Source organism: Octodon degus, unplaced genomic scaffold (assembly GCF_000260255.1).
Source record: "Octodon degus isolate 3935 unplaced genomic scaffold, OctDeg1.0 scaffold00267, whole genome shotgun sequence".
Classification (NCBI taxonomy): Eukaryota; Metazoa; Chordata; class Mammalia; order Rodentia; family Octodontidae; genus Octodon; species Octodon degus.
The window spans coordinates 2744373-2751903 of record NW_004524843.1 but is presented as its reverse complement, the minus strand read 5'-3'; positions in this window follow the sequence as shown (position 1 = coordinate 2751903).

Here is a 7531-nt window from a genome sequence, read left to right as displayed (position 1 = left end):
GTGATATGTTTTCCTTTGGACGTGCCTATGATGTGCAATGAATGTGGCTTTGGAGAGTTTTGGTTATCTCTTAGTGGAGACAGCTTCTGTATTGTTAAAACAGCAATGGAAAAATGTTCCAAGTGAAATCTAATAGGAGCAAGCTGGTGCTTTGTTTGGATGTCTATCCCTGAAAATGAGAAAATTCTGTGTATTATAGTTTATAATAACTCCTAGATGTTGTGCCTCTATGTATGTGTGACCTGTGTCCATCTTCAGCATAGCATCCCAGATTATCTCTTACTACAAAACTTTGTTGAATTTTAATTCTTTTTTTTTTTATTATGATTTTAGAGAAGGGTCTACAGGGTATTCAGGGTCTCACTACTAGATTTGACTTGTAGTGATCCATCTGTTTACAGCCTCCCAAAAGCTGGGATTACAGGCATGTGCCACCATGCCCAGTCTCAATTGCAGTCTCAGCATACCCCAGGGGCAGGGCTGGGGTGGCAGGCCCAGGGATGGAGACTCTTGACTCCTGCATCTGCTTGCAGGTGCTTTAATCCACTGAGCTATTTGACTAGCCCTTATCTATTCTTATAAATCATGCATAGCTTGTTGTTACTAAATAATGTTTATTAGTCATGCAAACTTCACCCAAGCTTTATCTTCTGAAATATTTAAAAGTATACATTCTCCATAGCTCCACATTCAACTTCCAGCTGACTTGTGTTTGTTTGTGTAGAAGGTTCCTCATAATTGTGCTTCATTTTAGTCTTTTCCCAGGATTTTAAGACAAAAAAAAATTTCCCCTGAGTACAACTTTCATTCTGTTTTCCTCCATAACATGGGGATGACAGCACAAGGAGTTATACCCTAAGTAAAATAATGACTGAGAGTTGGTGAAACCAGAGAAGGTGTCTGTCTGTCCTGTCTCAGGTTGTCAAACCTTGGAGTCAGATCGAATTTCTGCAGCTTCCTCTCCAATATGTGTTGAAACTTCAGGCTTTGTTGAAGGAGTATCAGAAATGCTCTAATTATTCCCTTACTTACTTACTTACTTACTTACTTACTTTATTTATTTATTTATTTATTTATTTATTTATTTATTTGGTGCAGGGTCTTGTTACGCAGCTCGGACTTGTAGTGATCTTGTCTCCCTTTTACAAGAAGTACAACCTAATCCAGAGTGCGTAATAGAGAAATCTGCTTACCTCCCAATGGAAACGAAGCAAAAAGAGAAATAAAGGAGGAGTCCAAGCCCTAATATGCCCTCCAAAGACATATCCTACCAGGTCCAGGGGAGTTTCAAATGGGACTCTTAAAGGTTCCGCCCCACCCCAGCAGTACCATGGGTCAGGGACAAACCCGCACAGGCACGTTTGAGGGACACTAGTCCAAATCACAGCACATAAGACCTCATGCTCTCTTTTACTCATATAAAAAATAAGACTCAAGATTAAGGCACGAGATACCTATGTTTTATGAATTATTGCCTATATTTATGTTTTTTTAAAATCATGTCGCACATTTCTGTGTTTTTATTGTAATATTTTCCTTCGTGTCTAATAGCCAGTAAACCCCATTCTTCAATCACTGATCACTGCGTTATTCTTTATGGAATTTTTCAGCCTCAGCTCTTTTCTTCTAACCTCTTTGTCAGGATCTTAGCTGGGCAGATAGGACAGCTGCATAAGTGTCTGCCTGGCAAGTGCAAGGTCCTCACCTTGATCCCTGGTACCATTAAAAAAATATCTAGCAGAATCTTGCACCATATTTCATTAAAGTGGTCAGGTAAATGTCATGCTTCCTATTTTTAAAAATTTATCTATCTAGTCATACATTTTGAGTTTTTCTAAGGCTAAAAGTTAATGCGCTTGGTTTCCAAGCTTAATGATTGTCTTTGCTCTTGATCTCATTTAATTCTTATTTTAAGACAAAATGTTCTGGGTCCATCTAATAGCTCAGAGGATTAAAGTCCCTACTTAGGCAGACACAGGAGCTGGGGATTTTATCCCCCATGCCTGCCATGCCGGCCCCGCCCCCAGGGGCACGCTGAGAGGGCAACTGAGACTGGGTATGATGGCATACGCCTGTAATCCCAGCTCTTAGGAGGCTGTGAACAAGAGGATCACTACAAGTCCGATGTATTCAGTGAGACCCTGTAGACTCTGTACTAAAATACAAAAAAAAAAAAGTTCTTCAACAACTTTTCATATCTTTAGTTTCTTACTCTTCATTAAATTCTTTTTTTTTTTTCTGCTTTTGGGAAAACGTGGTTCTTTCAATGCTAAGAAATATGCTCTTCTGTGGGGGACTCAGGTCAATAATTTCTGACATTGCCAGTTAAACAGAAGACCCAATGCTATTATGGGCTACTGGACTCTTTTAGAATATTTTGCTGAGTTTGCACACCTATAATATTCAATAATGGAACTTAGAAAAAATGGGGTATACCGATGAATGTCCATTTTATATCTGTGTATTCAAAGTGGTTAGGATAGATATATAGTTGCATTCTCTTAGTGAATAGAATGATTTGTTCTAATGGTGTTTGTAAATAGGATCTCAAGTCGGCATCTTGTACAGCAATTAACCACTAAGAAGAATATATGCAGTGTATTATTTGTTGAAAGTGTACTTCCGATTTGATTTGAAACTGTCTCATTGCTATCTGTTTATCAATAAAATTTCAAAAAAAAAAGAAATATGCTCTTTAGCTATATTTTGCCCCTGTTTCTCTGCCTTTAATTATAAATTTCTTGACTAAGTTCAGCTCATCTAATTTTTTTTCTTTATTACCCATTAATTGTCCACACTTATAGGTATTAAAATTATACTTTTACAAAGTACATCAGTATTTTATAATATTAATACTGCATAATATTTAATATATTATGTAATATATGTAAAAATATTTCATTTCCTTCTTAAAGCCCTCGACTAATTGCCTTTGACCTTGAGCGTTCTATTTGCCATCATCTCTACTGTGCTGTCACCTTCCCAGATTCAGTCTGCACCTTGACCTAAGCAAGGCTCTCTGTGTTACTCCAAGGGGTCCTCTCCTCTGCTCTTGTGCTAATTTGCCTCCCGTTCTCTTGCCAGGCAAATGAAAGCCCCGTCTGAGCTTGCAACGTGTTCACAATTTCCCTTTCAATTAGATGTGCAGGAGGCACCCTTGAAATCTCAGGCCAAAGAACACCTCATCTGAGAAACTTTTATAATCGCTACAGCGCTCAGTGCCCGTTATCCTCAGAGACAAGAATATGTCTTTTTTTCCCTTCATTTTTATTTTTGTGGGGTTTTTTTTTTAGTCAAATCATTTGAGTTGCAGTTTTGCATCTTTTGTTTATTTGTGGCGGTCATACATAGTCTACCATTTTAGTTTTTACATCCGAAAGATGGGACTATTCCTCCTTTCTTGATCCACCTTCCTGGACTGCTACAGTTGAAAATTGAATAATTCATATAAAGTTGTAAGTTTTTAAAAAGTGGATTAAACATGTCATGATCACAAATAGTTTACTTCCTTGCTGTCTTGTATTGCTTTTGTACATTATTCTTTTATATCGTTTCTAAACCCAGTGTAGTATTTAAATATTAGCATCTTTATATCTACCTAATAAGATTTTGAATCCTTTGGGGTCAGATAATATTGATGAATCCAAATCCTGTTGATTTTAAAGTTAAATATCTAATGGGACCATGAGCCATTGCTTCCCACTAATGTATGAAATCCACTTCTGAGAAGTTTGCATTGTCCTTCTGGCCACATGGGAATGGTGAATTGAAGATACCTGATAGGAACACTTTTAACCAAAAGGGTCAACAAGAAAATGAAGGTAGATGGTTGAGCTGTTTCAGATTTCTAGGACTGTCTTGCTGTAATTCTGTAGATTTAAGGAAAACAGGAAATAAATAAATGGTACTGAAGCTTTAGTTTATCACACGTTGTTCATTGAAATACACTCTCCATAAAACGAAACAACCACATTTGTCAAATAAGCATTAGTTTGAATTTTTACAAATGTATTTCTCTGCTTAACTATTAGTACAGTTAAGATGTGAGATATTTCTATTATCCCAGTGTTCTTTCTAGTCAATTTGGTCCTACGCTGAGATACAACTACTGTTATGATTTATTCTTATGGATAGAACAATAAAGAATGTGTTCTTTCTTCTTGGTTCTTCTCAGTTTAGAGGTTTTTTTTAGATTTAATCATTTTGTTAAATATAAATATGTGTAATCTTGGTGATGTTCAGTAGTATTCTACTATATAGCTCATGGTTTTTGTTCATTTACCTATTGATGAACATTTGAGTTATTCATGGGTTTTAGCTATTATGAAAATATTACTATGAATGTTCTAGAGTGATTGTCATGTGGATATATATTTTCACTTCTTTTGATATTGGTAGACTTCATGAAAAACAAAGCCAATGATACTCTCTGAAAATAATAATAGAGACAGGGTAAAATAATAGCCAAAGTTATAGCATTCAAATACAAAAGAAAAGTAAGCTTATAGATTGTATTAATTTTAAGTAAAGTATACTTTGAGATAAGGTTACTAACAGATAGCGCTTGTCATTTCCTATAGATGAAAGGGCTTATTTGTGTCAGACATAACAATCATAAAAGTATATAATAAAATCATAGTTTAAAATCCAAGAAGAAAAGAATGACAAAACTACAGTGAGTCAGCAAATGTACTATTATTAGAGGTTTTAACTGTCTTTACTTGAAAATTAAAACAAAGAGACAAATATTATATGCTTCTCTCACATTGCTGAGACAAAATGCCCAACACCCAAAGTTACAGGAGGAAAGGTTTATGCAGCTCACGGTTTGTAGCTTCATTCCTTGCTGTGTTGGCTTGCAGGCAGGGTGACTTGGCAGTGAGGCAAATGTTTATTCGTGGACATGGAAGATAAAAGCAGCAACTGAAGAGGAGAGAAATAAACATCTTTCTGCCCCTTCTATCTTTTCTAGACTTTTGGGATTAGGGTAGTGCAAATCTGATTTAGTGGACTGATCCATAGAAATTACCTACCCTTAATCCCAGAATGTATAGTCCCAGCATTGAACAATGAATCAATCACAAACTCTAGATTCAGCTACCTTCAAAAAAAAAAAAAGTCCCATCTAAAAGTGCATGTGGCGGGGGGCTGCCCATTAGCTCAGGTGGGTGTTTAAGTGCCTGTTGATACAAAGCAGTCAGGCTCAGGATGCTGTGGTTCAAGCCCCTCATCCTCAAGCCAAACCAGACCTGCCCTTCAGGCAACCTGAGCATCCAGGGAGATGGCTCAGTGGAATAAGTGCTTCCCTGGCAAGCACAAGGGTCTGAGTTCAATCCCTGGTTCTGCCAAGAATAAATAAATAAATAAAAAATAAAAGTGCATTGCACCTCAGTGGACCATGTTGCCACAAATTGTAACATCATATCCCTGGTCCCCCCAAAATTCATGTATGTTCCTTTATGCAAAAGTTATTTAGTCCATCTCTAGGAGTGGACAAAAAAAAATTTTTTTTTTGAACCTGGGATTGAACTCAGGCCCCTGTGCTTGCCAGGGAAGCACTTATTCTACTGAGCCATCTCCCCAGCCATGAAGCCAAAATTCTAACAATTTTTAGCATCACTAAAATGTTCATGGGACCAGGAAAATGGCTCTGTGGAATAAGTGCTTCCCTGGCAAATGCAAGGACCTGAGTTCAATCCCTGGTTCCGCCAAAATAAAAATAAATAAATAAATAAATAGAATGTTCAGGTCCTACATCTTTTCTCAGATTTAAGGAAAACTCTTAGCTATGAGTTTCTGTACAAATGAAAAGAAAGTTAAACACTTTCAACATTCAGTGACACAAGATAGACATTACAAATGAAGGAGATACAACCATATTTGGTTGGCTCCAATTGTACCAAAGTAAGTCCAAGATCCAGCAGGGTAGACATTAAATTCTGTAGTCCTATTTGCAGCATCAGAACAGTCTGTGGCAAGATTTCAACCCCAAAGGGCCCGATGGCTGCACCTCTGTGGCATTTCTGGTGGTAATAGCTCCCAAAGCTTTTCTCTTGGACCCACATAGCCTCTTCCTTGAAGCTTGCTGTATATGGGCCACATTCCTGGCTTCTCTAGGCTTCTGGGATCATCACTGCACCTTTGGCTTCACACTCTTAGCCTTATAAAATCAGCCCTTCTCAAATCTGGGTGGAAGCCTTTCTTACCCCACAACTCTTATTCTGCATTTACCTAAAACTAGCGCCACATGCACAATGTTGAGGTCTGTTGCCAACTGTAGCAATAGCAGGGCTTCCCCCTCTCCAGGCCACAGGGGTCAAATGTCTGGATTTCTGAACAGCCAAATCCAATTCTGAGGAACAAATTCTCTGTGCTGCTACCATCCTATACTATGGAGCCCTGGGCTCTCCTCCTAAAGCAAAGTCCTTCACTTTTGCAATTTTGAGGCTGCAAAGAGTAGTCCTGGTTTTTGTGATACCCTCAGGCCATGGTTTTTACTCTCCTCCTCTTTCTCAGCAATCAAGATCTCCTTTCGCTTTGGAAATTCCTTTTTGGCTAAACTCTCAATGGATTAAATCATGCTGCTGAGCTCTTTGTTGTTGACTCTCAACATAAATCTAGCTAAAATCCCCCAATAGCCAGGCTACTGCTCCAACATTCAACTGCCTTAAAATTTATACCATCAGATTAATCAGTCTGCTACCCTTAATCTCAGTATCAGGCAAAGTCTCTGGAAATGAGTAAAATGCAGACAAGATTTCTGCTCAAGTATAGCACACTTTGTCCATAGTCTAACAACTAATACAGTCTTTCTTCCCACTAGAAACCTCTTGAGGCTGGTCTTTACCTGCAGGATTTCTATTAGCCTTCTAGTCTTCTGATATCTGACCAGCATACCTCATAAGAAATAACCTAAATGATTCCAGTGCTACTTTGTGAGTCAGGATCTCTGACCCTTTCCAGTCTCTTGCCACAAGCTATTCCCAAAGGATCATGTCACATGATCAAGTACAGTCACAGCAAGGACCTCATTTTTCTTTTCTTTTCTTTTCTTTTCTTTTCTTTTCTTTTCTTTTCTTTTCTTTTCTTTTCTTTTCTTTTCTTTCTTTCTTTCTTTCTTTCTTTCTTTCTTTCTTTCTTTTTGGTAGAATTGGGGCTTGAATGTAGGCCTTTGCACTTGCAAAACAAGTACTTATCCTACTGTGCTATTTCCTGATATATGTGTGTGTGTGTGTGTGTGTGTGTGTGTGTGTGTGTGTTACCAAGGATTGAACTCAGGATCTTGTGCTTGGCAGGCAAGCACTTATTCCTCTGAGCTCTCTCCCTGGCCCCTCATTTTTCTGATATTAAATTCTTTTTTTTTTCATAATTTTATTGAGTAACAAATAGCAATGAGACAGTTTCACATCAAATTGGTAGAACAGTTTCAATAATTACCACATTTCATACTGCCTTCCTAGTGGTTATTTGTTGTACAAGATGCAGACATGATATCCTATTTACAAACACTATTAGAACAAATCCCTCTATT